Here is a 7,396-nt window from a genome sequence, read left to right as displayed (position 1 = left end):
TGAGTTAGAAGGTGTCACATTCTTGTTGAATTAATCTTTGCTTAGGCTACCATCAAATAAGAATCCATTAATCAAATATTCAAGAGATGATTTATCAAACTCATCACAAAAGCCATTATCCGTTCTTAGTCATGCTATTAACTTAATTAACGCACCTCTAATCTTTTGAAGTTTGATGAACAACATGGTTAGGCTTTACCTCCATATGTTTGCATTAATTTTCTTTGAAACATTCTTTTCGGTAATTCATCATTGGAAAATCATCTATATATCATCTCCATAAAGTCTTGGTTCTTTTGTGTGGGCATTTCGTCCCTAGGATCATAGTACCACGATAGGACATTCAGGTTGTCACCCAAGTACTCGTGGTTCGAACCCTAGTTATGACGTATTTGTAGGAATTTTTCCTCCAAATGGGGGGAGGGAGCATAATCAAAGGATATTGGGCTTCCTGATGTACCTTAGTGGCCGGTGGGAAACTTCTATGGGGTCGGGCCGGTCATTCCCAGGGATAGTCAATGAGACTAACTAGGATTATCATTTTTTTTGTGGTCATTTCTTTCTTTGTCAAAAGATCTCAGTACAACTTTGGAATGTTTAAGTTGGAATGTCTTGTTACTTATAGGATCGAGAAAGCACTAGAGAGGAGGGAAGGGGAGGGGAGGGTAAATAGAGTGTGTTATTTTTTTACGATTTTTAAAAAATACGCAATGGAAAATAAATGAATCAGAGTAATACTAACACACTTTATTTTTACTTGGTTCACACCCCATACTGCTAATCCAAGGTCAATGATCGTTGATCGCTTTCAATGGACAATCCACTAATAATATTTTTCTCTGAATAATGATTCGGAGGCAAACAATCGGTTTTTACATGAAAATCCAAGTATCAAGAGACTTAAAAACAATAACAACACTGGCATAAAGGAGTACTCATTACGTTGTCGAAGCGGCACTTTGGTGTTGCGTCAGAATTTCAGAGCAGTAAAGCACAACAGTTGATCATAAGCGAGTATAGAAAATGTTGTCTTGAACTGTTGGTCTACATTTCTTTTATAAGGCATTTCGGGCTACATTTCTTTTATAAGGCATTTCGGGCGTCTGGAATCCTTTCTAGGCACCTCTATCCTTTTTTGAGCGCTTGGATTCCTTCTCAGAGCCTGGACTACTACATGGCAAGATCTTACCGAAGCTCTATCCGATTGTGACTTATCCTTCTCCGAGCACTTATATCCCTTTCAGACGTTGACGTGTGTCAACCAATTGAAGAGTGTTATCTCAGTTGCATGTGTAGTTGATTTCAGGTCATTATAGGTGCCTGGATCCATCTGGTCGCTCAGACCTCTGGGCGCCTGGAATCTCCTAACTCCCGACTAACTTCCGATTTCATATTCCTGCATCATAGAGTTAGCATAACAAGTACAATAAAAGTAAACATAAAACAGTTTTACAGTCTTAGGGCTGTCTGGTCTTAACTTTTAAATATCTAATGAAATCTTAGGTTAGACCGACACTGACTATTCCCTTTCAGGGAACACATCCTTACCCACTCCTCTCAGGAGAGTTTTATCTAACTTGGCCAAATATTCAATCATCTAGACCTGTTTGAACTTCTTGCTCGACATCCAGTCCTTAAGAGCCATCGACCTGCTAGACGTCCTATCCTCCAGACCCGTTTGGACATCCTGCCTGGTGCATTGATCTACCAAGTCTTCTGCCTAGTATCCAGTCTAGTTGATCTACTAAGACTTTCTCTTTGCCTAATATCTACTAGGACTTTTCTCTTACTTAATATCTACTAGGACTTTTCATTTGCCTAGTATCACTAGGATTTTTTGGTTGAGCTACTTGCATAATTAGTCAACTTTCATTATATCACAATAACTTTTAACTTTGAACCTTTGTCAATTATCAAATTATAGATTTAATTATTTGGTGCTTCCAGCACCAGCATATCTTAGCTTAGTCATACAAATTAATGGAGTGGCCTACTCCAAAGACCATCATAATGCTACCAAGTTTTCATTAGCCTCATTAGTTATTATTGCAAGTTAGTGATAAATTATATATGTAATGTTTAGTGCTTTACTAACAACTCTATTTAATAAGGATGCATTAAAATGGTCCTTCTATTAAAGTTTATTGTAAAATTGTCAAATTGACATTCCACAAGTTAAAGAGTCTAAGTTAACAACATTAATTAGTTCTTGCTCTATCAAATTTCACTAAGCTATTACTCATTGAAGTTGATGTATCCTGAGTTGTCATTGGAATAGTTCTCATTCAAGCATACCCCTTAGCTTTTATTAGTAAACCATTGTCTCCTCTACATAAGTAGATGTTTGTCTATGACAAGGAGATGTTGGATATCATAATCACAAAGTGGAGACAATATCTTCTTGGTGGACACTTTTAGGAACTAACCATAAAAGCCTCAAGTACATAAATGTAAAAACGTGATCACTCTCATAAATCCTTTTTTTTTCCTTCTCAGACTTTTTTTGGAAGTGTAAAAACATCTTACAATGCATGTTGTTACAACAATATAAGAGAAATACAAAGATTACCTAAACAAGCACAAAACAAATGAAAGATTACAACAATTGCATTTTTCTCTATTCTAGAATTCACCTATTAGTGGATTAGTTTGCACCCATTAGTCGACTGCTATCTTGTTAGTCAATCATCTACATAGCTTTTTGACAATAGATCCTTTTCTTGTTGCATGCTTTATTTACTAGATTGAGTGAATCATCTTACATTTCTTATATATATGTGATCTTGTCTAGAATCTGAGTTAGACGAAGATCGACGGAGATGACATTGGTGTTGACGGAGATGTGATTTTGACGCACCCTACGTATGCGCGTCGGAAAAGCAAACCCCCACATGGAACCCCCAAAGTATATAGTAGAAAAACTAGTGGTACTTAGACTATGCACACACTCAGACAAGCACTCGGAGCATTAGAGACCAGAAACTAGAGAAAAAGTCCCCGACGCAGACCCTCCGATGCTCAAGTCAGGTCCTTTTCCCCTGGAAAAGCAGTGTACGATGGAAAAAAGAACTATTGAAGACGAGTGCAGATGTGTGCATACTTGGCCACGGAAGAGGAACTCCCTTTTATATGGCTCTGCGTACCTTTTGAGTCGGACCACTGTCAAAGAATGTTTGGTGTTAGGGCCTGTTGGGTGAGAGAGGATGTACAACGGCCTCCTATTGGTAGAAGGAAGTTTCCATTCTCAGGGAGTGACAGGCCACTGGAATATTCCTTGGCGTATGACAGTTATTCTCAGACAGGATGTTATGATTCTCTGACATTTTTGTCACTTAGTGCTTTCCGTCCTGTCCAGGTTCAGCTACAAATAGATTGGGATGACCGCTCAGATGTGCTACTAGGACTGAACCTTGATAAAGAGGATGAGCTGTGGTGAACTGGTTGGGTTTTATCTGAGACTGTGGCGAGGGACCCATCTTTCATGATCTGACTGTTGAAGAGGCGGCCGGGAGTTGTCTTAGTAAAAGTATCAAGATCATCTATAATGTCCAAGCCGGGGAAATCTAATCAGTCTGGGGCAGGCCAGGAACTAGTCCAAGCTTTGTCTTATGTCTCAGATCTGGGGACCTGCCATGACTGTGACCAACTAGGAATTATGCGGCTGATGACACGAGACTGTCTAACTCCCGTCTTTCCTAGACTATTGACTGCCACATCCTCTTGAATATTGACTGTTATGTCCCCTTGACTTTTGACTTTCTGGCCCCCTAGGGTCCCTCCTTTACACACCGTATTACAAGTCTCCCCTTCAAGTCTAGTCGAAAAGGAGGCTCAAGTCCGATTGACTAAACCCTGGTATACTTGTGACTCCTCCTGCACAATGGGAACGAGAGCATAGCCGACTATCCCTGTCGAGGTTGAATCCTCTTTGTACGGCTATTAGTCAGGTGACGCTAGAGATGGTTGGACAGATGAAAGCAAAACAAACGCCCATGTTGTTAACAAGTGGTTATGAGAACCATGCTTGCTTGTACCTTGCATTGGGGCGAGAGTCTGGAGTGCTGACTGAGAGGTCGTTGGTCGCGAGATCATGCTCACTTATAACTCGCACTGGGATGAGAGTCTAGAATGTCGACTGAGAAATCGTTGGTCACGAGATCATGCTCGCTTATAACTTGCACTAGGATGAGAGTCTGGAATGCCGACCGAGAGGTCATTGGTTGCGAGAGCATGCTCGCTTATAACTCGCACTAGGATGAGAGTTTGGAATGCCAACCGAGAGGTCGTTAGTTGTGAAAACATGCTCACTTATAACTCACACTAGGGCGAGAGTTTGGAATGTCGACAGAGAGGTCGTTGGTCGCAAGAGCATGCTCGCTTATAACTCACACTGGGACAAGAGTCTGGAATGCCGATCGAGAGGTCGTTGGTCATGAGAGCATGCTCGCTTATAACTCGTACTGGAGCGAGAGTCTAGAATGCCGACCGAGAGGTTGTTAGTTGTGAGAGCATGCTCGCTTATAACTCACACTGGGACAAGAGTCTAGAACGCCGACAGAGAGGTCGTTGGTCGTGAGAGTATGCTCGCTTATAACTCGCACTGGGGTGAGATTTTAGAACGCCGACCAAGAGGTCGTTGGCCGTGAGAGCATGCTCGCTTATAACTTGCACTGGGACAAGAGTCTAGAATGTCGACTGAGAGGTCGCTGGTCGCAAGAGCATGCTCGGTTATAACTCGCACTAGGGCAAAGTCTAGAATGTCGATCGAGAGGTCGTTGGTCGTGAGAGCATGCTCGCTTATAACTCGCACTGGGGCGAGAGTCTGGAATGTCGACCGAGAGGTCGTTGGTTGCAAGAGCATGCTCGCTTATAACTCGCACTGGGGCGAGAGTCTAGAATGCTGACCAAAAGGTTGTTGGTCGCGAGAGCATGCTCGTTTATAATTCACACTGGGGCGAGAGTCTGGAATGTTGATCGAGAGATCATTGGTCGTGAGAGCATGCTCGCTTATAACTCGCACTAGGGTGACAGTCTAGAACACCAACTGAGAGGTCGTTGGTTGCGAGAGCATGTTAGCTTATAACTCGCACTGGGGCGAGAGTTTGGAATGCTGACCGAGAGGTAGTTGGTGAGCAAAGGAAATGCGCCCATAGACTTAACTTTTGCGGCCTTTGGAGCAACCTGGGGTCATGACTTCAACTTTGTACTTAGGCATTAGCCAAATTTAAATCTTACTATCGTTACGAGGCTGGGGCGAGACACCAAATTCTGATTAACGCTTCCCGCAACCTTCTATTCATATTCCCAAGGTAACCGCATGAAATTGTTGATCCTTGAGGCATGGTGCTAGTGTCCCCATATCAGCCTCATGATTTCCCTATATTTTCCATCATAAATGCTCATTCATAGGAAGCCGACACATGTCTGACTGACTTCCTTTGATATGACGCCTAACGCACACTTTCTGCATAGGACTCGATAGTGCTTCCCTTCTTTTGATTCGACGGCTATCCTTCGTAGTGCTATTTTGATTGCCCGACTCATTTCCCTATATATGCCACTTGGTAGTTTTAGTTTAAAAATCCTAAAGGCATCGAGCGACTGTTCATCGCTACTTTTTCTTCTCCAAACTTCTTCTTTGCTTGTTTGCATTAACCTCCGTGTGTTTCCTTCGTAAGTGCTCATTTCCCTTTTCCCCTACTTCTGCATTTTTTATTATAGTTGAAGACACTTTAGTCCCCTGGTATGCCTTCTTTCGCTCCGACTTTGATAGGATTGATCTTAAGTCGGTGCAATCTAGCCTGAAGCTTTCTGAAGCCTACAACCTTCACATCCCTAGGCCTGATGATCATCCCTATTATCCTCCTCCTGGTTTTGTGACTTTCTTCAAGAACCAACTTCTTAGTGGTCTGCACTTCCCTATCCATTTTTCTTTTCAGAGTTAAGTCAGTATTTTTGCCTCCCTTTGTCTCAGTTTGCTCCCAATGCCTTCCATGCTATATGTCGGATGGTAATCCTATGCCATCTATATGACATTCCTTTAACTCATCAACTTTTTTATCATTTTTATTCTCTCAAACGATTGAAATCTGACATTTTCATGGTACAGTCTTGACCCGGGTGTAAGTTCTTCATGGGCATGCCTTCTTCTAATAATGGCTAGAAGTCCCATTTTTTCTATATGCGACTACCCAAACCTATGGCTTGCCCACTGAGTGGCGCTTAAGTCTTCCTCCTTCCTCTGAGTAAGCGACCATCAACATAAGCTAGATTGCTTTACGGTTTCTGGGAAATTGGATAGGGTGCAGCCCCAACTCCCTTCCCTACTATGGGAGAACGTGTTGTACACCTTCGGGCTAAGTCCCATCTGGACACCCTTGACTGCACCTTTTGGTAAGATCAAACAACTCTTCTCTCATATCTTCACTAATTGAGGTATCTTCTTTTACCTACAGAAATCATCATGTTTAGAGCTTTTGCCCTATTTTATTGCCCTTCTCTTTCGATTTTGACTGACATTTTTTGGCCCAGTTCTTTGTTGCAGGGTTACGATTGAGCCAGCTGTCCATGGACATGTATTGACAGAATAAGATCTTGAAAGGTCGCATTTCTGACTTGGAATCTCATCCCTCTAACTCCATTCCAACAGTACGCCAACTAAAGGTGAAGGTGGAGTCTTTGAAAAAGTAAAATGTAGCCCAGGAATAAACTCTCAGTGAGACTTACTATTAGTATTGGTCCTAGTACTAATTATGAGATGATTGTAAAGGGCTCTTTTTGTATCATATTTCATTATCAATAAAAGACAACAACAACAACAACAACCAAGCCTTTTCCCACTAGGTGGGGTCGGCTGTATGAATCATTTTACACCATTGAGCTCTATCTCCTATTATATCATCATCTATATTTAAATAAATTTTATCTTGTTTTATTGTTGCTAACCAAGTCTTTTTTGGTCTTCCTCTTCCTCGTTCGATATGCATATTTATCATAGTTTCACATCGCCTAACTGGAGCATTTATTGGTCATCTAAGTACATGTCCGTACCATCTTAAACGTGTCTCTCGGAGTTTGTCCCCAATAGATGCAACTCCGACTTTCTCTCTAATACTTTCATTTCTTATTTTATCCATCTTCGTATGTCCACACATCCACCTTAGCATCCTCATCTCTGCAACTCTCATATTTTGCTCATGTGCTCGAGTCATAGCCCAACATTCAGCTCCATATAACATAGCAGGTCTAACTGTGGTTTTATAGAACTTACCTTTAAGTTTAAGAGGTACGGTCACATAACACGCGCCTCTCCTCCATTTCACCTATCCCGCTTGTATTATATGTAAGACATCTCTCTCAATCCCTCCATCATTTTGTAAAATGATCCTAAATATTA

The sequence above is a fragment of the Zingiber officinale genome, chromosome 11A, assembly GCF_018446385.1.
Source record: "Zingiber officinale cultivar Zhangliang chromosome 11A, Zo_v1.1, whole genome shotgun sequence".
NCBI classification, from domain to species: domain Eukaryota; kingdom Viridiplantae; phylum Streptophyta; class Magnoliopsida; order Zingiberales; family Zingiberaceae; genus Zingiber; species Zingiber officinale.
Note: the sequence above shows the minus strand (reverse complement) of the source record.